Below are 25,229 nucleotides of genomic sequence, written 5' to 3' on the forward strand. Positions count from 1 at the left end.
GAAAGACAGAGTGGTGGCCGGGACCCAAGGTAGCTGTGGTGAGAGAGGGCAGACTCTGGATTTGCTGATGGGTCATATGTGAGTGTTGATAAAAAGACAGCAGTCAGGGGTGTCTGGGTGGCTCAGTGGGTTAAAGCCTCTGCCTTCGGCTCAGGTCATGATCCTAGGGTGCTGGGATCAAGCCCCACATTGGGCTCTCTGGTTAGCAGGGAGTCTGCTTCCTCCTCTCTCTGACTGCCTCTCTGCCTAATTGTGATCTCTCTCTGTCAAATAAATAAATAAAATATTAAAAAAAAAAAGAAAGAAAGACAGCAGTCAAGGGTGACTCTGGAGTTTCTTTTTGGGGACATTTTCCACAAAGGAACGAAGTTTTTATTATCTGCTGAGCATTACTATCCATAAAATGCTTAGAAACAGAGAAGAGGAACTTCAAAAGGGTGTCTTGTCCATCACATTCAGCTTTACCCAGGCCCAGTGGAGTGCCAGGAATGCAGCATCTTGGTCTTTGGAAATGCCCATCATAGCTGGGAGGATGGACTGCTTATATAAAGTCTATCTGTAATATACTGTGATTATTCCTCTAACAAAAATAATACTAAATGGTTGATTTTTACTTGGGAGGAAGTTAGAGAAAGTGTCATAAAGCATAGAACAGGTATGGTTGTTGTAGTAGTCAGCTACTGTTGCATGAATGTTGTGTAACAAACCACTCCAAAAGTAAGACTCCAGGGTCTCTAGGTTGGCTGCATCTCAGCAGGGGTGGGATGGATTCCAGGGTCCAGGCAGCAGGGGTCCAGTTCTGTCCCATGTGATTCTACATTACCCCTAGACTGGAGACTGCTTGCGGACATGCTCTTCTCATGGTAGATCTCAGTGCAAGAGACCAAGCCAAATGGTGCCCAGGCACACATAAAGCCTCTGTCTGGATTGTGTCTGCTAACTTTCTATTGAACTAAGCAACTCACACAGACCCATCCAGAGTTACTGAGGCAGGGAAATAAGCTCTATTTACTCTAGAACATGGCAGGGTCCCATGGTTGGGAGAGGGAAGCAAAAACAATTTTTTTAAATTAAGCTTTTTATTTTAATTCTAGTTCATTTTAACATATGGTGTTCTCTTAGTTTCAGGTGTACAATATAGTGATTCAACAACTCCACGTATCACTCAGTGCTCATCACCATGAATGTACTCTTAATCCCCTACACCTATTTCATTCATCCCTCCACCTGCCTCCCCTCTAGTAACCATCAGTTTGTTCTCTATGGGATTGGGAGGGAGACAAACCATAAGTGACTCTTAATCTCACAAAACAAACTGAGGGTTTCTGGGGGGAGGGGGTTTGGGAGAAGGGGGTGGGATTATGGACATTGGGGAGGGTATGTGCTTTGGTGAGCGCTGTGAAATGTGTAAACCTGGTGATTCACAGACCTGTACCCCTGGGGATAAAAATATATGTTTATAAAAAATAAAAAATAAAAAAAAAGAATCTATTTCTTGGTTTGTTTTTCTCTATCTCTTTTTTCCTTTGCTCATTTATTTTCTTTCTTAAATTGCACCTGTGTGACATCATATGCTATTTGTCTTTCTCTGGTTGACTTATTTTACTTAGCATTATACTCTCTAGCTCCATCCTGTTGTTGCAAATGGCAAGAGGTCATTATTTTCATGGCTGAATAATATTCCATTGTATATATATGAACATACATACATACGTACACACATACCTACATATACATACATACACCACATCTTCTTTATCCATTCATCTCTTAATGAACACTTGGGCTGTAGTGAAAAGGAAGAATGAGTGATATCTTCCACATCGTCAATATTTCTACAAGGCTTGCTACTGTGCAAGGAGATTAGGAGTAATCTCAGAGATAAAATCTTCAGACTGGAGTCTGCTGGCATCACAGCAAGCTAAGGAATTAAATCCTGTTTCCATTGAAGGGAGCAGTAAATTTAGAGGAAGCAGTTATGTCTGGAATGAGAGATAGAAGATTAAGTAAATTATTATTGGGTCAAAAGGTAAAAAGGAGAAGTGGGGCAGAACATTCCAAAGGAAAGTACTTCTGCTAGATTTCTATCAGGAAACCCTAGATGACCTCTAAAGGTAGTAGTGAGGATGGGGATAGAACCAGAGGATGACAGGCTCTCAGAGGGGAAGGGGCATGGTCCCACTTCATATTTTAACATCTGTACATTGGACATTCTTACGCTGGGATTCAAGGATGAGATTCACAGCTGAACTATGCCTTAGCATATGTGCACTTGTGTGGATTGGTCTGTAAATTTATCTGGGAAGAAGAATGATACATAGTTCTCTTCAGATTTGCAAAGGAGTCCCTGATCCTAAAAATGTCCAGAACAACTGATCTTACAGCATCTCCTTTAAAACACCTTAGCTCCTTTCCTCAGGGGTGGTCTGTTTTGTTGCTGCTCAGCTCTGTAAGAACATCTTTCCTCATTGTGACCTGGCATCTGTCTCCTAGAAATTCCCACCTTGGTCTTGGTTTTGCCCTCTGCAGCAACACTGGGCAAGTCTAATCCCTCTTTCATCTTTCTAAATGGAAACTCATTTCTCAATGTATTGAGCTTTTTCCTGATATGAGCTTAGTTGTTAAAGGAAATCCGTGACATTTTTGATGACTTCAAAGATTCTCATGGAGTCAGCAAATACTCTCATATTTTGAAAAGTTTGTAAGTTTAGCTAAAACTGGAGTTAAAAAGTAACAGATTCTATTACTTGATCCCAGAGGCTTATTTTCCACATTTGTTAAAATACTGGAGAAAGGATATAGAACTCTGTCCTCTCTCACTGTTGGTAAATAATGTCTGATTATAGCCCCAAAGGGTCTGATTTCCAGGAAAAGCATCTTCAATAAGGAAGACAAGCACCCTGCTTGTAACAACTAGAGATTTGGAAAATGCAAGATAAAAACTATTTACCAAGACATCTTTCATAAGAAAAGGATTTCTTTATGTTATGGGATTAGATTTTTTAAAAATCTGAGACCTCAAACTTCTTTTTCTTTTTTTCTTTTTTTTTTTTAAAGATTTATTTATTTATTTATTATACAGACAGAGATCACAAGTAGGCAGAGAGGCAGGCAGAGAGAGAGAGAGGAGGAAGCAGGCTCCCTGCTGAGCAGAGAGCCCGATGCGGGACTCGATCCCAGGACCCCGAGATCATGACCTGAGCCGAAGGCAGCGGCTTAACCCACTGAGCCACCCAGGTGCCCCTCAAACTTCTTTTTCTAATGTATTTACACATTGGCTTTCTTATACGATATGCTCCATAAAGCTTTAATAATTCTAGCTTTAACCATTTTTTGAGGGGGTGAATTTTTCTTTCTTTCCTTCTCTTTATAATCACTTTGGTTTAGTTACCATATTGGAAATCATTGCTCCATCTCTTTATGTAGTACAGGGCCTGTTCCAATTAAAACCAACTTCTAGATCAGTTTTCTGGAGACCCCTCAGGAGGCAATCATAAATGTCTGTTGATAAAACACAAGAAGAAACAAATGCTCATTCTTTAAGTGAGTATGTGTTGAAAACCTACTGTGTACAAAGCACCCAAAGTTCAGGTAGTCAGAGAACTTACAGTTCAATTTAGTACCCAAGTTAAGGTAAATACTTAAATTTATATAGTGGTAAAATAACACAACAAAGAGTTACAGCTAATAAACCAGCAATATAGATAAAAATGGAATGATAAAATATATTCTAATTAGTCAAAATAAAGCAGAAAATAGAAAAAAATGAAGAAGGAACAAATAGGAAATAGTACATTGTTAGATTTAACCTCAACCATATTAATGCCCACATGAACTATAAGTAGTCTAACCACCTCAACTGAAAAACAGAGATTTAGATGGGGTGGGCACGGAGGTGGGAAGACCAACACTCAACTATATGTTGCCTAAAAGAAACCCACTTTAAATATAAAGATATATAATAAATAGGCTAACTTAAAAGACTGTAAAAAGAAATGCCATGCTAGTCTATGCTACAAAGACAAAAAGACAAAGCAAAAATTTACAAAGTAAATTTCAGGACAAAAATATAACCAGGGAAAAAAGAAGTTCATTCCATAATGATAAAGGAGTCAATTCATCAGGAAGACATAACAATCCCAAACACTGATGTACCTAATAACAGAACTTCAAAATATGAAGTAAACACTGATAGGATGGCAAGAAGAAACAGACTAACCTGCAATTATATTCAAATATTTCAACATACCTCTTTTAAAAAGAATAGAACAAACAGAAAAAAAAATCAGTAAAGATTTAGAATACTTAAACATCACTATCAATCAACTTGACCTAATTGACATTTCCAGAGCGCTCCATCCAACAGCAAGAACACACTCTTCTCAAGTGCACATGGAAAATTTACCAAGATAAATCATATTTGGGGGCCATAAAACAAGTCTCAAAAAATTTAAAAAGACTTAAGTCATACAAATCATGTTCTCTGGCCAGAATGCAGAAAATTAGAAATTGACAGCAGAAAATTATCTGAGAAATTCATAAATATTTGAAAACTAAATAATACACTTAACAATCCATGAGGCAAAGAAAAAATCAAAGAGGAAATTAGAAAATTTCTTTAACTGAATAATAATGAAAATCCAACATATCAGAATTTGTGGGATGTAGCTAAGGCAGTGCTTACAGAGAAATTTATAGCAGTAAATGCTAATTTTAGAAAAGAAGAAGGTCTCAAATCAATGACCTCAGCTTCCAATTGAGAAACTAGGGGAAAAAGAGCAAATGAAACAAAGTAAGCAGAATAAAGGAAATAATAAAGGTCAGAAATCAGTGAAACAGAACATCAAAAATCAGTAGAGAAAAACCAATGAACCCAAGAAATCCTTCTTTGAGAAGGCCAATTAAACTGATAAACTCACAGCAGGGCTTATCAGGAAAAAGAGAGAGAAAGAGAAGACACAAATTACCAATCTCGGGAATGAGAGAGTTCGCGTCATTACAGATTCTGTAGTAAAAGAATAATATGCAAATATTATGAACAATAGTATGCCTATCAATTCAACAACTTAGATGAAATAGAAATTCCTTGAAAGATACAACTACCTAAGTTCATTGAAAAAAAATTAAAAATCAGAATATCCCTACAGCTATTAAAGAAATTAAATTTATACTTTACCTTTCCTTTAGGGTGGCTGGCTGGCTTACTCAGTAGAGTATGTGACTCTTTTTTTTTTTTTTTTTAAGATTTTATTTATTTATTTGACAGACAGAGATCACAAGTAGGCAGAGAGGCAGGCAGAGAGAGAGAGAGAGAAAGAGGGAAGCAGGCTTCCTGCGGAACAGAGAGCCCGATGCGGGGCTCGATCCCAGGACCCTGAGATCACGACCCGAGCCGAAGGCAGCAGCCCAAACCACTGAGCCACCCAGGCACCCTGAGTATGTGACTCTTGATCTTGGGGTCATGAGTTCAAGCCCCGCACTGGGTGTGGAGCTTACTTAAAAAAAATAAATACAAATTTAAGAAATGAAAAAATAAAAACTTTCCCTCAAAGAAAACTCCAGGCCCAGATGATTTCTACCAAATATTTAAGGAAGAAATAATGGGAATTTTACACAAACTCTTCTAGAAAATTAAGGAAGAGAGAATACGTCCTAACCCTTCTATGAGGTCAGCATTACAGACCTGATAACAGAACCAGAAAAGGCATTACAAGAAAACTACTGACCAATACACCTCATGAACATAGATGTAATAATTCTTAACAAAGTGTTAGTAAGTCAAATCTAACAATATATTAAAAAGACAATACTCCATGATCAATACATTATTCTAGGTTGGTTTAACATATGAAAATCAGTGGATGTAATTTACCATATTAACAGACTAAAGAGAAAAGCCATATGCAGGAAAAGGGTTGCAAGGTCCAATATCCATTCCTGATAAAAACTCTCAGGAGAGTGAGAATAGGTAGACCTTCCTCAACATGATAAAGGACATCTAGGAAAAATCTACAGCTAACATCATATCTTCAAGTTGAATGTCTTCCCCCTAAAATAAGGAACAAAGCAAAGACATTTCCTCTTTCTACCTCTATTCAGCATTGCACTAGAAGTCCTAGCCAGTACAACAAGGCAAGAAAAAGGATCAAAAGAGATTCAGATTGGAAGGGAAGAAATAAAACCATGTTTATTTGCAGATGACATGATTGTCTGTGTAGAAAATCTTATGGAACAATCAGATATTGAAATATAAAATATTTGTTATTAAAATATAAAAATACTGTTCAGTAGCACTAAAAATGTGAAATATTTAGCAGTAAATATCAGAAGGATGAGCAAGACCTGTGTTCTGAAAATTACAAAACATTATTGGGAGAAATTAAAGAGAACTGAAATAAATGGAGTGATATACTATATGTTGTTGTTATGATGCCAGTTCTCCCCAAATTGATCCATAGATTCAATGCAGTTTTGATCAAAATCCCAGGGGGCTGTTTTGCAGAATTTGATAAGCTAATTCTAAAATTCATATGGCAATGCGAAGGATTTGAAATAACAAAATCAATATTAAAAAAAAAGGAAGAGCAAAATCTGGGGGTTTATGTTATCTGACTTAAAGATTTATTATAAAGCTAAAATAATCAAGACGGTATGGTATTAGTGTCCAAATAGACAGATAGATCAATGAAACAGAATACAGAAGCCAGAAATAGACCGTTGACATATCTGAATAATTGATTTTCAACAAGGGTGCAAGGGAAACCAGATAGTGCAGGAACAACTAGATAACCATGTTAAAAAAAAAACAAACCATTTAGGTATGACTACAAAAACATGATCCACAGAAGAAGAGAAAATAATGAATCAGACTTCATAAAAATTAAGAATTTCTACTCTTTGAAAGACACTGTTAAAAGAATAATAACATATCCACAGACTGGGAGATAATATTTACAAATCACATATCTGATGAAAGACTTGTATTTTAGAATATATAAGCACCGTTCAAAACTAACAACTCAACTTTAAATATAGGCAAAGGACTTGAACACACATTTCACCCAAGACAATTTACTGATAACAGATAAGCCCACGAAAAGATGCTCAATATCTTAGTTACAGGGAAAATACCAGCCAAAACCACAGTAAGATACAACTACTCACCTGTTAAAATGGCTCAAAGAAAAAAGACAGATCATAGGTAGTGTTGCCAAAGATGTGGAGTAACTGAAAGTCTATTATGTTGCTGGGAGGACTATAAAATGGCACATTCACTTCAGAAAGCAGGTTGGCCCTTTCTTAATACCTTAAATATGCACACCTACAATTAGACTTAGTCATTCTTATTCCTAGATACTTATGCCCAAGAGAAATAAAAGCATATGCATACAAAGCATATTCATACAAAAACTTGCACACAAACACTCCTATCAGCTTTATTTTTAATAGGCAAATCTGGAAATAACCTAAATGTTATCAACAAGTGACTGGATAAACAGTATATCTACATTCTTATAATGGTATATTCCAAGGAACCTTTTTTTTTTTAATTTATTTATTTATCAGAGAGAGAGGGAGAGAGAGCGAGCACAGGCACACAGAATGGCAGGCAGAGGCAGAGGGAGAAGCAGGCTCCCTGCGGAGCAAGGAGCCGATGTGGGACTCGATCCCAGGATCATGACCTGAGCCGAAGGCAGCTGCTTAACCAACTGAGCCACCCAGGCGTCCCTAATGGTATATTCCTATAAGGAACACTACTCGGCAATAAAAAGTCAAACCATTACAGGCAACTGAATCATCAACAACAGGATAATCTCAACAGAGTTATGTGAGCGGAAGTAGCCATACCAAAAAAAAAAAAAAAAAAAAAAAGGACATACTGTATGATGCCATGTATTTAAAATTCTGAAAAATGCAAACTAATGTACAGTAATAGAAAGAAGATTAGTGGTTGCCTGGAGAGGGAATGTGGGAGAGTGATACATGGAAAGATTACAAAGAGGCAGAGAGAACCTTTTGGAGGTGATGGGTATGTGGATGATGGTGATAATTTCTCGCGTGTACACAGACGTCAAAATTGTGCACCCTAAACACGCATAGCTTATCGCATGTCAAATACGCCTCCATGAAGCTATTTAAAAATGCATGCAGTGGGCACACTAAGTGATAGGCATACTGTGCGCCAGGTTGCGTTGTAAATGTGTGAAATGCCTTCTCTTCAGCCCTCACCACAAAGCGATCAGGTTTTGTGATCTATGTGATCACATAGATAGATCATTGTGATCTACCTATGGTTGCTCCCTTTTTACCGAGGAACTCTGGAAGTCTTTTACTGAGGTCTGGAGAGTTGTTCAGGTTCCAAGGCTGCCCAGTTGGTAAGTGGCCACCTGACCCTCCTGTTTCGCTCTTAACTCTGAACACCCGAGCTGCAGGAGCACAAGGAAGTGCGGAGTTCTCACATCCATTACCTGCCTCCTCCTCACAGAGTGTGGAGTCAGCAGTTCAAATGTTCGCGCCTGCTTTGCATACAGGCTCGCTGAGCTTGAGCCAGGTTAAGGTGGCCTTTGCTCAGCTTCGCACCGGAGGCTGTCAGGGAAGCGATGTGTCCCTTCTCTTTCCAGGGCCCTGTCCACTGACTCACAGGGCTCCAGCTGCCGTGGATAGACTTCGGCGTTTTGTGTTTTTCAGTCGGCCAAAGATCATGTAGATTGAGTTCCCAGCTTGTAGGTGCCAGAACCCCAACAACGGAGCCTTGCCCTATTGCTGGGCATTTCCTCTGCAACTGGCGTTCGGGAGACAGGTGAGACTTGGCATTCACGAGGGTCGCGGGGCGTTCGGGCCCACATAGCACCTTCGGGCTTCGGCTTCCAGGAGCTGGCAGGCGGCCCGCTGCCGTCCAGCGGCCGCGTCCCGGCGCTCAGCCGGGTGCCCCTCCCGCGCGGCTCCGCGGGGGCGTCGGGGAGGCGGGCCCGGGGACGCTCGCGAGGCGCTCCGGCGCGGCGCCCCCTGCCGGCGCCCTGCTCCCTCGCCCCGGATCCGGTCCGGGCGGCGCGGGGACTCCGGCCTGAGAGCCAGCGAGAGCGCGGGCGGGCGGGCGGCGCGGCGCGCTGCGGGCGAGCGGGCGCGTCCTGCAGGGGTAGGTGGGCCGCCGAGCACCGGCGGGCAGGAGGGCGCGGGCGGCGCGCGCGGGCGGGCCCGGGGCGGGCGGGGGGCGCGCGGCGGGGGTCGGCGCGGGGGCGGAGCGGGCGGGGGGCCCGGCGGCGGGGGCGCGCGCGGCGGCGCGCGGCCCGCTCGAGTCATCAATTATGCAAGGACTCGGGCGGCGCGGGGGGCGGGCGCGGGGAGCGCTCCAAGATGGCGCCCACCGCAGTCCCGCCCGCCGCAGCCTCGGCGCCTCTGCAGTCCGGCCGCGCCTCCCGGGCCCCGCGCTAGGGCCGTCGTTGCCTCCCTCGCCGCCGCTGCCGTAAGTCGCCCCGGAGCCCCCGCCCCGGCGCCGCTCCTCGCCCGCCGGCTTCCCCTTTTCGCCTCGGGACCCCGGAGCGGGGCTCGCCCATCTCCGGTCGGGGGCTTTGCCGCAGAGTGCGCGGCGGGGCTCGAGGGGCCGCGGAGCTGGGTTTCTGTCCTCCCGGTTTTGGACAGGTGTTTGGAAGTCTTGCTTCCTTCTACCGTGTTTACCAGGGGTCCCTGAGGAGAGCTGAGGACCACCGGCCACCACCCCGATACACCTTCGCTCTTCTTGTCTCTTGGCTGCATTGGGGGACAGTGGCCTGCCCTCGGCGCCCCTTCGGTGGTGCAGCCTCCCTCCCCCCACCTCCAAGGGCCGGGACAGAGTCGGGGCCCCTCTCGGGGTTGCACTGGGAAGGGCAGTGCTGTATGGGATCGTCCTACAGCAGCCCCTCAGCTCTACCCCTTCCCCCATGTCTTACTGCATTCTTCTCCCCCATCCGGCTCCAGATCGTTACCAACTGCAGAAGCCAGGAGCTCCTGGGTTCTTAGGGCAGCCAGGACTCCCCCTGTCCTTTACTCGGATGTCCGTCCCCCTCCTGACAGGGTGCTCTGGGGCTGTGTTGGGGGCCCTCGGGACCTTCCTCGGCAGGCTAGAATTCCTGCATTAGGGAGTACATCACTTTCAGAATATCCCCCTTCCCCCACCCCCATCCCTACGCCACCCGATGCAGAGCCTGTTCCTCTCCTCCTTTCTCCCTTCCCTCCCCCACCTTACCAGGATCAGCAGCACCCCGGGCTTCTTAGCGTTTGGCTTACAGGACTGCCCAGCTCCACAGACCCCTCCTCTCTAGTTCTCTTGGTACTTGGGGGACCGCAAAGCCTCTGCATTTTTCCTCAGAGCTCAGCTCCATCCCCTCTGCCTGCGGCAACCACCGGTGGAGACTTGGCAGTTAACTTTCCGGGGGTTAGCTGGGGCTTTCGGACCCATTCAGAGGCCCCGGCTTAGAGGTCGGGTGGGGTGGGAATCATTTTTCAGTTTGATAAATACGATTCTTCAAACCATGCGTTCCTTCCAACTACTCCACCCTGTGCCCTCTTCCTCACTTACACTGCAGTTTTTGAAACACGGGGGAATGCATTTTATATGGGGAGATTCCAAGATTCTCGGCATCGGTATTCATAATAAAAGAATGTCGTCTGTTTGGGGGAGGGGGGAGAAACTTGGCGTTGCATCTGGCTAATCCAGGGAGAGGGAGAAATAATTAATATGAAGCAAACTCTACCACACCAGGAAAATTTAGTGGGTACCAGAGAAACAAGAATGGAAGCAGGAAATGTGGGTGAGAGCTTTGGGAGCAAAGGGCAATAGTGCTTTTTATAACTATTTTCTCAAGTTTAAACCTGGAGAGCCTTCAGAGACGTCTCCGTGTGTTAGGGCTGGGGGATGTTTTAGCTTTCCATAGGAGATTTCGGGTGTGGTAGACTGTTTCACCGTCTCTCTGTACTTTGCTTTCCTCCACGTGCATTATTAGAAGATAATGGAGGTGGGGGGACTTTTTTTTTCCCTCAAAGAAAAAAAAATTATTCTTTTTGATGTGTAATGCAAATGGCTGGAGAACATTAGCATCCGGTGCCATTCTGGTAGGAATCTCAGGGGGAATCAGACTTAAATTGCTGAAAGCTTTGTAGCAGGTTGCCTGTAACCCGGTTCTTGAAATACTGCAGCATTTTTTCTTTGGAACTCATGACCCATAAGGCCTTCAGTTCTCCCTGAAAGAGGATTTGATTGCTTGAGAGGGGGGTGGTAGTGATGGTTTGGTATTCGGCAGGCATCATCTGTCCTAGAAATCGAGTCTCTCCCTGGAGAGGGCTCTGAGCATGTTCTATGTTTTCAACATCTGATTTAGGGTATGTGTAAATGTGCTGTGTTTCTTGGTAGGGCTGGTGGTGGAGATTGCAAAGCAGTTCTTGATAGTGCAGGCCAATTATTGGTTTCTTGAATTCAGTTTGAGAGGCAGACTTAATATACCTTTGGTTTTCATTTGGGGTTTTGTCAACTTTCATCAAAGTACTTAAAGGATTTTATTTTAAATTAATAAAGGACTATGAAGTAGAATATAGCATACTTAAAAACAAACCCCGTACAGTGCTTGTTGCTTTTTTTGTAGGAGCTTTAACAAATTTTTCTCGTGGTCCAGCTTTGGGTGCCCGTGTTGGGGCTTGCACCAGGGTTTCTTGCTGTGGTGCTTAAAGGACAGTTCCCTGGTTTCTTGCTGTGGTGCTTAAAGGACAGTTCCCTGGTTTCTTGCTGTGGTGCTTAAAGGACAGTTCCCGGTCCAGCCCTGCCATGAAGTATGCACATGCTGGACGCGATTTGGGTTTTTCTTTGCTTTTATTATCAGCAGGCTTTCTTGTAGATGTGTGTGTGTGCATGCGCAGCTGGGTTTATTCTTGAGATTGCAGGCCTAGTTATCATATTTTATTACTCCCACATAACTTCATTTTGGCTGTCCCTCATGGAGACAGTGTTTTACAGGCTGCAACAGATCCATATATAAGACATACAGTGACATTTTGCTGACTACATTGTTTTAGCACATTTTGGTAATTTCAAGTAGCAAGGCTCAGTTAATGATTATGGGAATTTGGTCTCCACAAGAATTAATCAGATAACTTGCTAAGTCAAGCTGGCTCAGAAGGAAATCTTCTCTGAGTTGATTTGAACAGTGAGCTGAGAAAAGGGCTTGATACACAGAGACCAGTATGCGGTCCTTTATATCACTAGAGTAGACTTGTCAAAAAATTTATTTTAAAATTCTAGAAAGGGAAGGTGGCCATAAAATTCAGCTCTACAACCTCCTAGCACAGAAGTTCCATTATGGGAGATCTTTGCTTTGAGTACTTCCATTGGTAGGGAACTTCCTTCTACATAAAGTTAGCTCATTCCATTTGGGTTCACTGTGATTAAAGGACTTTAATGTCATTGAAAAGATAACACACATAATGTTAAAAGACCTATGGTCTTGTGCTAATTACCAAGAAAAGATTGACTATTGATATTCTGTAGCAATTATACAAGAAATCCCCATCTGCTTGAAAAGAACTCGAGATAAAGACATATCCACCTAAAGCAAGAAAAACATTCCATGAATGGAGAGAAAAATAATTATCTTTAATGTGCTGATGTTATGTAATAAGTTCTAGAGGCACAGGCATGAATTAATGAATACATAATTCCCGTCAATTATATCTGACAAAAAAAATAACCCCACATTATATAGAAAGTGTTAAAGATGCAAAGTTTATCCAGAGTGCGATTAGTTCCTGTAATTATGAAAATAACACATTCTTATTACAGAAAAATTTTAATATATGTAAAAAAAAAAAGGAAAAAGTCATCCTTAGTTTTAACTATCCTAAGCAAAATAGTTGTTTTATTGTGTTTTATTGTATATTTTCAGTCTTTTTTTTTTTTTCCTATAGGAGGGCAAGAAGCACTTGCAAATGTTATTCAGAATAATAGTATTTAGACTATGAACTTAAGAGTCTAAAAGCCTTGGTTTAAAAATACTATTATTCTGAGTTTCTGAGCATGGTATCATTTTCTAAGCTGGTTCTTGCCACTTAAAATATGTTAGTGCGTAGAACAATGCCTCACACACAGTAGGTACAGAGGGAGAATATTTGTTGACTTGATGATTAAGGAAAGATTTCTTTATTCCCCTGGTTATCTTGCTATATTTAAATCAAGAGACTTTACAGGCCAATTCTAAGAATGAATTCTTTCACATTAAAGGTAATTTTTTTGAAAATTTAAAAATGATTCTGAAAAAAGGTAAATTAAATATAACCATCTAGTGTTTAAGTCCCTAAATGAAACTATGGCTATTAAAGTGTACAAGGAAGGAAACAGAATTGTCACACTGTAGGTGTATATTAATTGCTGAAATGTGGTATGACAGGCTTTTAGGTCTAACCTGGTAATTCAACCTAAAACAATAATTTTTAGGAATAGGAAGTAAATGCAGGAAAAGGAAAGACAAACAGGAAGTCTTCTGGGAAAATTTTCTCTGTCTCTTTGTGAATGTGTGGAAACACAGCCAGGACACACAGGTAAGTACCATGTCTGGAATTAAGGTGAAATGAAGACACTAGCAGGTTGCCATAGTTAACACCATTGAGAAGCAGCAGCAGCAGTATGGGCTTAAGTTCATGTCTTGACTCTGCTACTTATTAGGTTTGTGACTTTGGGCAAATTAATGTATTTGAGCTACAGTGTTCTCATCTATAAAAATAAGAATAATAATTCCTATGTTTGGGTGTTTGTGGGGATTAAAAGAAATCGATGTTACCTTGTGGTTTCTGACACATAGAGCTCAATGTATATTTGCTCTTTTCCCTCTAAGGATTTAGCAGCTTAGTGTGTGTTTATACACGTATTTGTTATAGTATAGACATGCTGTATTAAATTTTGGTAGTCTGAAAGACAGATAGTTGCTTTATCTTCAGTCTGGCATAGAGGATAGGATCTGCAGATACCCTGATTTGGATGGGCGTTGCTGGTCTAAGAGGAGAAAAGCTTTATTTTATTATTATTTTTTAAGATTTTATTTATTTATTTGACAGACGGAGATCACAAGCAGGCAGAGAAGCAGGCAGAGAGAGAGGGAGAAGCAGGCTCCCTGCTGAGCGGAGAGTCCGATGTGGGGCTCCATCCCAGGACCCTGGGATTATGACCTGAGCTGAAGGCAGAGGCTTTAACCCACTGAGCCACCCAGGCGCCCCAGGAGAAAAGTTTTATTATACAATTGCAGTGCTGATCTCCACCACGGCAAATATTGTTACCAAAGTAATTCCTCAGTCATTCCCAAACTATCCTAGAGTAGTAGGATGTTACCCAAGAGAAATGTTCTCGCACTGACAGCTAGCTGGCAGGCCATGAACTGTTTTTAGCTATAGCCTGGGATCTGAAGGCGGAATGGACCCAAAGACTGAGGCTCCCCTTTATTCTTCCTTGAGCTGGATATCTTAATTATGATGAGTGATTATCAAGTTTGGAGTTGCTTTTGTCTTCAGTACCATTCTAGGTTTTTCCATTATATTTGCACTGATTTATTTGAATGGGTCTCATATAGTAAGATCTCACAGCTGACCATCTACTTTTGGTAATTATTATTCTATGTTTGTCTGTTTATCAGAACTTTTAAAAACCTGGGACGCCTGAGTGGCTTAGTTAGTTAAGCCTTTGGCTCAGGTCATGATCCCAGGGTCCTGGGATCCAGCCCTGCATTGGACTCTTTGCTCAGCAGGGAACCTGCTTCTCCCTCTGTCTGTGTCCTCCCCCCATTCCACGTGTGTGCTTGCTCAATCTCTCTCTCTCTGACAAATAAATAAATAAATAAAAATTTTAAAAACATTTTTTTAAAAGATTTTATTTGTTTATTTGACAGAGATCACAAGTAGGCAGAGAGGCAGGCAGAGAGAGGGGGGGGGGAAGCAGGCTCCCTGCTGAGCAGAGAGTCTGATGTGGGGCTTGATCCATGACCTGAGCTGAAGGCAGAGGCTTTAACCCACGGAGCCACCCTGGCGCCCCTAAAAAATTTTTTTAAAAAAAGAACTTTTAAAATCTTTCTATCAATTGATTGTTCGAATTAGGTAAGGCAAATATTATTCTACCTATTTTACAGCTGAGAAAATTAAGTGTCCCAGAACTTAACCACATTGTCTAGGTCTACAGGACCATTAAGTCATGGAGTGGAGATGGGTACCCAGGTTGGTTGGCTGACCCATGATTAAAGACTTTTTCCCCATGATGTTCATATAACTAAGTAACGTGAACAATTTTGGCTTTGTTTTAAGAAATTATCATTATCCTAGGTAGCTAAATGTGTTTTAATGAGTGAGCATAATTAAAGATTCTGGGATAGGTGGGGGGAGGGCAAAAATACCTTTGAGGGATAGCATTTTGAAAGCAGGGAAAATGAACTGAAGATGTGTTACTTATTGAAGTAACACACCTGTTTTGTTTCCTCAGCTCTCCTGAGTACTTTTTAAAAGGTCATCGTGTCTGCTTACCTTTCTTTATTTCTCTTGCACTGCTTACCTTTCTTTATTTCTCTTGCACATAAATACATACATATAGTTACTCATAAATACTCCCATATTGCCAATGAAAGTTATAACCAGGACTGTAGAGGAATTATGGCCTCTACCACCTGACTTCTTTGCTTATGCAAGGCTGAAATTGGTGTAGGGCTGTATACTGGGGGTTGGTGCTGGGAGGGGTATTCAGGGTGCAGCAGAGAAAGATTCTGGGAGGCTCTTGGGCTACAGCAGCAAAGGTGGAAGTGGATAATAAAGATTTCCTTTAGGTATTTGGAGATGTGCCCTATTGAGGAAAGGGGAACAAAATAAAAGCTGGGGGCTGAGAGTCGAAGAGGTACTCTAGGTTTGGGACTCAAGTTCTCTTGATCCTGGCAAGTGTTGATTGGGTTAGAGTGACTGAAATGTTAGTGAGGGGGAGGGTCTGAAGCACTTTCATAGTCACTGTTGGTGGTACAGAGAGGCCTCCCATGTTCAGTGGGCTTGTTCTGGGACCTGGAAGTGGAAAGCACCGAAATCCCCCAGAAGACATATTAACAGGCTCTTTTCATGTTCAGTTGATTAGTGCTGTTTTTATGCTGTAAAATCTTTGGGTTCCTGGAGAGTACGGATGTTAGAGAAATCTAAGTGAATGTGTATTTACCCAGGGAATGGATTCTCTAGGCTGTGAATTATACGTCATTTATTTCCCTCCCTTTTCCTACATTTTGGGTACTTAACTGATGATTAGCATATCTACCAGAATGAACTTAGGAAGGAAAAAAATCCAAATTAAAATGTTACTTTAAGTTTTTAGTTAGTGGCTGATAAAGGAAGAGATCACTACTACTTTATCAATGAAAAGGCAATTCATTTTTCAGCTGTTCTTATTCTCTTGTTATTTCAGCAGTTCACAATTGAAGGCTAAACTTCCAAAAGCTTAATATGCACTGGTAGCAAGTGTGAAATAGCATTTTTCCTTCATTTGACTGAGCAACTGTCCTGTAAATAAATAGAGTTTCATATATGACATGGTTAGTTTCTTGTTTTAGGAGGAACCCTTCTTCAAGTAAGGATAATGCATTAGGCTTTTGCTTTATATTCACTACTGTCTTTTTTGTCTTAACAAGAAGCTGAATAAAACACTTTTAAATGAAAAGAAAATTGTTTATTATTATTAAATTGTGGAGAAAAATTGAGCTGTTTGCAAATGAGACTGGTAGAGCTTTCTCAGAAGTCAGAATACCCAGAAATCTCACTTGCTTCAGAATTCTCATTTGGATTTCCTAAGATTTTGGCGAAGACTGAAGAGGTGAAATGCCTTGCTTCTAGGAAAGAGACATTAGAGAAAATAGGCATTTTTTTTTAAAGATTTGTGCTTTGATGAAGAAAGTATTGGGAGTGTGAGGAATCATTGGAGCAGACTTTGAGAAAAGTGTGGGAATGACTGCTCTGAATGGGCAAGGGAGTTTGGACGTGAACTTGGGGAATTGCTCATTTTTTAAGAGAAGGAGTTATCTCGCCTCTGCAGATCTTTTGGGAACCTCTCTGTGACCTGATATTCTGGATGGGGTTTGGAACCTTGGAAAGGTGTCTTTTTTTTTTTTTTTAAATGTTATTTTATCTTTAGCCTGCTAGAACTGTGCTACAATTGCTTTCTTTATCCCATTCTTACATTGGAAAAGTTAGGGAGTGTTTTCTTGCTTTATACTAAAAAATTTAGTAACATTCTTAAATATTATTTTGTTTCCTCTTTTTTAAAAAAAGATTCTAAGTCATTTAATATAAAAAATTTTACTCAGAAGGCACTGTTGATGTTATCTCTTTCATTCTATGTTGTAAAATATGTACTTTACAATTGAGTAGCTAACAGAGGCTGTTCAAAAATCAGAAGGTTCAAGGTTAAGTCTTCTTATAACTGTCTCCCACTTAGTCAGTATGCACTCCATAAAGGCAACTATCATTACCAGCTTCTCTTGTATTCTTTTTTGTGTACATATGCACCTGTGCACATTCTCTCCCCTGGCACATACCCAGTTATTTCTAGTGTCTTTTAGAGAAAACTATTAAAATAGTTTTAGGATTTGAACTCTCCTTTTAAATCACCTTAGATTAATTTTCCCCTTATGATACAGATAATCCCTTATGTTTTATATTTCTTAGTGAAATTTCTTGGCCTATTTAAGGTAAAAAGTTAATTTGGGCCAAAGCACCCATTTCCTATCAACTAAGTTGTTTTTTAGGGTTTCCATATGAGAATTACATATGAAAAAGTATAGAGAAAGACATGGCCTCAAGAACTATTGACACTTTGATTTCTGTGGGGAACTGTAGATCACCTATCCTTACCATACCAATCGACAGAATTTTCATGAGTAACAACTAAGGGTGAGGCATTGTGACAGGTGTTGAAAGATACTGTAGAGATAGACCTTATGTTGCAGGAATGTTTTTATTGGGTGAAATAAATTATAAACACAACATGTTAAATAAGAGGTGTTCATAATGGCTCATGGCAACAACTGTAAGGGGTTTAAGTTAATATAAATGGTATAGAATTTTTATTATTTATTTATTTAGAAAAGAGAGTTTTAAGCTGGTATGATGAGAGGGTGATGGAAGAAGTATGACTTGAACTGAGCTTTACAGAATGGTTGGGTAAGACAGTGTGAGTCAAAGTAAGAAGGTGAGAATGCATGAAGTATTTTGGGAGTGCAGTGAGCGAAATCAGTTGGGCTGTGGTTGAATGCCACCTCCCCTTCCCCAGCGGGTAGGCCTGCGAAAGATAGGGTAGAGGTAGCCCAACATTAATGATTTTTCAAAGCTGTGTTTATCTTTAGAGACCATGGAGAACATAGAGGACTTTTGAGGTAGCACAGAATGACACATCATCAAAGCTGTGCTAAAATGTGTCAGGAGGATTGGGTAGCAATGTGTAATAGGACAGAATAGAACATATAATGAATGTGCAGCTAATTGACTGTTTGGTTTGGCCTTAGATGGGTGGTGACAAGGGCTTGGACCAGGATTGTAGTGATGAAGATGGAAAGGAGGGAAAAGAGAGAGAATTTTGAATATGTGTGTCCCATGTATTTAAGTAATATTTCCCTAATGTAAGAAGTAGTTTATAGGATGACTCAGTAGGACTTGATGAAAGACTACATGGGAAAAGGGAGGAGGAGTAGTTCAAGATTATTTTGCCATTTTAAAATTCAGAGATATAATCTTCTATTTAGAACATATGGGTGGGGGTATAGGCTGTAATATATGTTGGCAGTCTAGTCCAGACCAACTTGGTTATTAACAAGCTATCTTTTTTTTTTTTTTAAAGATTTTATTTATTTATTTGACAGAGAGATCACAAGCAGGCAGAGAGGCAGGCAGAGAGAGAGGAGGAAGCAGGCTCCCCGCTGAGCAGAGAGCCTGATGCGGGGCTCGATCCCAGGACCCTGAGATCATGACCTGAGCCGAAGGCAGCGGCCTAACCCACTGAGCCACCCAGGCGCCCCAACAAGCTATCTTTTAATTTAAAAAAAATTTTTTTTGGTAATCTCTGCATCCAATGTGGGGCTCAAATTCATGATCCCGAGATCAAGAGTCAGGTGCTCTTCTAACTGAGCCAACCCAGCACCTCTATTTCTAATTTTTAATCCTTTCTTTGCACAGAGTTATCCCCCCACCCCTTGAGCTTCTAAAGTTTTCTTTATGAGAAACCTAAGTGTTCCCTGTTCCCACTTCTTTATTCTCTGTGCTTGCTCACTGATAAAGATTATTTAAACTTTGTCGATCTCTGTCCTTTTGTTTCTTATTTTGGAGTGTTAAATTCTGTCCATTTGTAGACGTTTAACATGTGGTCATTTTCCTTGATATTTTCAACTAACCTTTAGTTTCATATATAAAGAAACAAGTATTATGCACCTTTTCATAGACCTGGTAGATGACTATTTTGTCCTTACTGAAATTCAGTGGCTTGCTTTCTTTGATCATTTGGTTATGTTCTGTGTGCTTCATGAAAACCATTGAAATTGCAGGCTTAATTAAAGGTAACAACTGAGAGGATTCTAATAGTTGAAAGCAGAGGGAAAGAGGCTCTATCAGCTAGTGCTGTTGCTTTTTCTTTCAGGTATTGAATCTTGGGCTGTGGATACAAAATGTCAGGCTTGACTTGTGTCAACTTCCTTGATATATCTGGGGTACCAGACAGTTGTCAGTGAGCCCTAATGTGCAACTTCAGTATACAGTGGTAATTTAGAGCAAAAAGTATGCTCAGGTTGCTCAGGTTCTGTTCTAGCCTTTTGTATTCAGTAAAGGTCTTTGAAAAAGAAAATAAAAAGGGTGATTGAAACATCAGAGCATGCGCAAGCAAATTAACAATACATGTAAGAAAAAAGCAATTTAATTTAATGCAATAAAATTTTTCATTTAATTTGTTAATATTTTCTTTCTCACCACTAAAATTACAGAGTTCTTGCAAATTCCATTAACATTTGCCACAGTTTGCACTCAGACAGTTGGCAGAAGTCCCCATGGTTTGTGTGGAACCAATAGAGCAGACGGAGTTCATGTAAAAGATATTAGTAAATTTAGCACTCTACTTAGGGATGCAAAGCATCCTTATGGTAATCCCATTAGGAGAGTCTCTGTGCAATCACATTATAAGTTTGTACCTGTTTTTTAGTGTGAATGCTCAAAGTAACTGTGGTTAAGAATAGTTCAGCAAAAGCTCCCTGGGAAGGCATTCTTAGGGTAGTCTGGAATGAGGAAAGTCTATAAAGACCTCTTAACTGAATGCCAGCAATCTGTTTCACTTTTTAAAGTATTTTATTTGCTTATTAGAAAGAGAGAGTATGAGACATAGAGAGGCAGACTCCCCGCTGAGCAGGGAATCCAACATTGGACTCGATCCCAGGACCCTGGGATCATGACCGGAGCCAAAGGCAGATGCCTAACTGACTGAGCCACCCAGGAGCCACTGGCAATCTGTTTTATTAATCTAGATGTTCTAGAGCAAGTAATATTTTGGTAGATATGAAGATTTTTTTCTCTTTCCTTCTATTTGTAGTAGTTCTTCCTTATCTCTGGAAAAGGAGGGGGAAGGATGTGTAAGACCAAAGAAGGACACAGAATGAGTGATTAAGTGTAGTGGGGAAACAAGGTAGAATAACCATATGAGTACTTCACCTACCTTAGAAGCCTTTTTTTTTTTTTTCTGACTCATAAGAAAATTTCAGCCATAAGTGCAGAAGGGGTAAGACTTCTATCATTTGGGGATCTGGCATTAGAAACTGCTGAAAAGTTTTATAGGTCAAAGAAAGTAAGTGTGTTTTGTGTGATGACTGGATATCGAAGAGATGTTATTAATTAGATCTGAGTATTTTCCACCTTTAGTTTTAATTCGATTGCATGCAGCCTGACCCTTGGGGGCTGATAGGCCTCGTTCCTTGCCACATGCTCCTTCCCAACCATTAGTAAGTTTCTGGCTTCTCTTGTGCCTTGTGCGTCGTGGGAGTTGCCACCACTTTCACCTCCCACTCCTTAGCAGGCTTGCTGTGCTGCTTCCCAGAGCTGAGGCGAAGCAGACATACCAGAGGCTGTGACTCAGGTTCCTGCTTGGGCGCTGCTCTACAGCCCTGTCTTTGCTCAGGGGACTGCTCAGAGAGAGAGATTTGTTGGCTTTTTTTTTTTTTTTCCAGATTTATTTATTTATTTATTTATTTGACAGACAGAGATCACAAGTAGGCAGAGAGCCAGGCAGAGAGAGGAGGAAGCAGGCTCCCTCCTGAGCAGAGAGCCTGATGCAAGGCTCCATCCCAGGATCCTGGGATCATGACCTGAGCTGAAGGCAGAGGCTTAACCCACTGAGCCACCCAGGTGCCCTTGTTGGCTTGCTTTTTAAGAGCCATACATTTATTACTCAGTACAATTTGTTGCAAAATCTCAAGAAAAAAATCATCCCCAGAAAGAGGTGTCAATTTCTAGCTGGGATTATAGACCCATCAGCTCCTTTTAGGTACTGCTTTTGTTTTAGATGTTGAATTGTCAAGACTTTTCCAGTTTGTTTGGTTTTTTTTTTTCCCTCATCACTCATAGAACCCAGGAAGAACCCTTATTTGTGAAAACTGCTGACATTTGAGGGTATTATAAAAATCCAGTGTGGATCTATAGAGTTCAAAGTATGGACACTAGTCTCCATTTTGGACATGAAGGTATCAGATGTTTTTATGGACAAAGTTTAGGCATCAGAACGCCTGCAATCTGGTTGTGGCTTTGGGCCAGTTCATAGTGCCCCTGGGATGAATAGGGTCTTTTTTCCTATTGGGAAACATATTCCTATTAGGGTACTATCACCAAATAGGGTCCTATTTCTTTCACAAGAATAAGTCCAATAGAATATTTGAAAAGCTTTTGAAGTTCTAGCTCAACGTATGGCAAATATATATTTTTTTCCTTTTAACATTTTTAACAGCTTTGGTTACTTTTCTTACTGTTACTTTTAAAATTTACAAACGGCACCATTGAAAAAATTTTGGTGTACAGTTCTGTAAGTTTTCACACATGTGTAAATTCATACAACCACCATTGCAATCAGCGTACAGAATAGTTGCATCACCTCAAAAGGCTCCCCACTACTGTCCCTTTGTAGTCATATTCTCCCTAACGCATAATCCATGCCAACCACTGATTGGTTCCCCATTCCTAGGGTTTTGCCTGTTTTAGAATATCATATAAATGGAAACATGCTAGAGTATATAGCCTTTTGGGACTGGCTTCTTCCAGTTAGCATGATATTCATGTTGTATTTATCAAAATTTGTTCTTTTTTTATTGTAAGTAGTATTCTACTGTGTGATTATGTAACAATTTGCTTATCCACTCATTTGATGAAGGGTATTTGATTTGAGATGTGTCCAATTTCAAGCAATTGTGAATAACTCTCCTCTAAACATTTGTGTATAGGTTTTTGCATGAACCCAAATTTATTCTCTTACTGTGAGTTTTGAGAGTTTTTACAAAGTACACATATTGCAGATATGTCTTTTATCAGATAAATTACCTGGTTATATCTTCTCCTAGTTTGTAACTTCTCTTTTCCTTGTTTTAATATTGTCCTTTGTAGAGCTACAATTTTCAAGTCTCATTTGTCAGTTTCTTTTATGGATCATGTTTTTGATGTCATAGATAGAATTCTTTGTTGAGCCAAAGGTCACAAAGATGTTCTTTGTTTTCTTCTGAAAGTTTTATAGCTTCACATTTTACATTTAGATCTATGATCCGTGTAAGTTAATTTTTGTATAAGGTTTGAAGTTTAGATCAAGATGCATATTTATTTACTTTTTGCAGATTAGATGTGCAGTTGTTCCAGCATCATTGCTATTGAAAAGGCAATCCTTTCTCCATTGAATTGGTTTTGTACCCTTGTCAAAACTCAATTGGCTGTATCTGTATGGGTCTTTTTCTAGATTCTGCTCTGTTCCATTGATACATGTGTCTGTCCCTTCATAGTACCACACTGTCTTGATTACTGTAGCTTAAAGCAAGATTGAAAATTGTGTATTGTGAACTTTTCAGCTTTCTTCTTCTTTTTTTCAAAATTGTTTTGGCTATTCTAGTCCTTTTGTCTTTCCATATCAATTTCAGAATCAGCTTGTATGTATCTGCAAAAACCCCTGCTTGGCATTTTGATTGGAACTGCATTAAATCTGTAGATAATTTGAGAGTTGATACCTTAACTCCATGGTGTATTGAATCAATGAATGTGATGTATGTCTTCATTTATTTAGGTCATATTTTATTTCTTTCATCAACATTTTATGGTTTTTAGCGTATAGCGTATATGTTTTGTTAGATTTTTTTTCCCTATTATAAATGTTTTTATTTTGGATTTCAATTTCTAATTCATTCTTAGGATATAAAAATATGATGAATTTTTTATTTTGAATTTGTATCCTATAATTTTGTTAAACTCACGTCTTAGTTCTAGGAATGTTTTTATAGATTTTGGGGACTTTTCATATAGACAATTATGTCATCTGTGAACAATGACATGTTTATTTCTTCTTTCTAATGTATGTGCTTTTTATTTCTTTCTCTCTTCTACCATTATTATAGACTTTACAGACTTCTAGTAGGATATTAAATGAGAGTGGATATTTCTTCCTGTTCTTAGGAAAAAAGCGTTCAGTCTTTCGCCACTAAGTATGATGGTAGCTATTAGTTTTTGTAGGTGTTCTTTATAAGGCTAAGTTCTCTTCTCTTACTGGTTTGCTGAGGGTTTTTTCAGGAATGGATATTGAATTTTGTCAAATGCTTTTTCTGTATCAATTGATATGATCATAGGATTTTTTTTCTTCTTAATCTATTAATAGAATAAATAACACTGATTGATTTTCAAATATTGAACTAGCCTTGCATTCTTAGGGTAAACACCACTTGGTTGTGATGTGTTATGTTTCCATGTTGTTGGATTTGATTTGCTAATTTGTTGAATTTTAAGTCCGTGTTCATGAGGATATTATCAGTTTGTAGTCATGTGTGTGTGTGTTTTAATATTTATTTATCTGAGAGAGAGAGGGCACTGAGAGTGAGGGGGAGGAGAAGATGGAGAGAATCTTCAAGCAGATTCCCCACTGAGCACGGAGCCCAACATGGGTCTTGATTTTATGACCCATGAGATCACAACCTGAACCAAAACCAAGGGTCCACTGCTTAGCCACTGAGCCACCCAAGGCACCCCTATAGTTTTGTGTTTTTCTTATGCTGTCTTTCTTTAGTTTTGGTATTAGGATAATGCTGGTCTTATAAAATAAGTTAGAAAGTGTTTCCTTTAATATTTTTTAGAATAGAATATATAGAATTCCTTCTCTTTAAGTATTTGGTAGAATTCTCCAGTGAAGGCATTTGTGCTTAGGGTTTTCTTTGTATGAAGGTTTTTAACTGCAAATTAGATTTCTTTATTAGATATAGGACAGCTCATGTTGTATGTTCTTTTTGGGTGAGTTTTGGGACTTTGTGGCTTTCAAGGAATTGGTTCATTTTATCTAAGTTGTGAAATTTATGTACATAGTATATACTGTTTCATTATTATCCTTTTAATGTGTGGGGGTTTATAGTGATAGCCCTTCTTTCATTCCTGATATCGATAATTTGTGTATTCATTCTTTTCTTTTTGATTTGTTTAGGTAGAGGCTTATCAATTTTATCCATCTTTTCAAAAAACCATCTTTTAATTTTGTTGATTTTTCTCTATTGCTTTTCTGGGTCTTTTTAAAATTGTTTTTTTATTTACATTGTTTTTCTTATATTTATTTTCTTCCTTTTGTGTACTTTGAGTTAATTTTCTCTCGCTTTTTTTTTTTTTTAAGGTGGAAATATAGACTGTTTGAGACCTTCTTTTCTTTTCTTTTTTTTTTTTTTGAGAACTTCTTTTCTAATATAAATTTTTAGACTATAAATTCCCCTCTAAGTGCTGCTGTGACTATATATTACAAATTTTGGTATGTCAAATTTTTTTTTTAAGATTTTATTTATTTATTTGACAGAGAGAGATCACAAGTAGGCAGAGAGGCAGGCAGAGAGAGAGGAAGGGAAGCAGGCCCCCCACTGAGCAGAGAGCCCCATGTGGGACTCTATCCCAGGACCCTGAGATCATGACCCGAGCCAAAGGCAGTGGCTTAACCCACTGAGCCACCCAGGCGCCCGATA

General features: G+C 40.0%; 1 protein-coding gene and 1 long non-coding RNA gene across 7 annotated transcripts in view; one reads left to right on the forward strand and one right to left on the reverse strand.

Annotated features, from left to right (window-relative positions):
* Window positions 1–1,060: 1,060 nt before the first annotated feature.
* Window positions 1,061–10,562, reverse strand: LOC309869752. The gene is made up of 3 exons (XR_014314345.1): window positions 10,223–10,562; window positions 3,392–3,501; window positions 1,061–1,982 (listed from the first exon to the last, which is right to left on the reverse strand). It is a non-coding gene; the product is annotated as an uncharacterized lncRNA (long non-coding RNA).
* Window positions 7,861–25,229, forward strand: part of SCN8A (sodium voltage-gated channel alpha subunit 8) — a 181,270-nt gene continuing 163,901 nt past the window's right edge. For 4 of the 6 annotated variants that reach the window (XM_082741347.1, XM_082741349.1, XM_082741344.1 and 1 more), the window contains exon 1: window positions 9,034–9,136. The gene's annotated coding sequence lies outside the window, so the exon portion shown is untranslated. Of the gene's footprint in view, window positions 8,801–9,033; window positions 9,137–9,262; window positions 9,464–25,229 lie in introns of those variants that run through there. The other 2 variants (XM_082741346.1, XM_082741345.1) reach the window with 2 other exon arrangements.

The sequence above is a fragment of the Mustela nivalis genome (assembly GCF_964662115.1).
Source record: "Mustela nivalis genome assembly, chromosome: 7".
Taxonomy (NCBI): Eukaryota; Metazoa; Chordata; class Mammalia; order Carnivora; family Mustelidae; genus Mustela; species Mustela nivalis.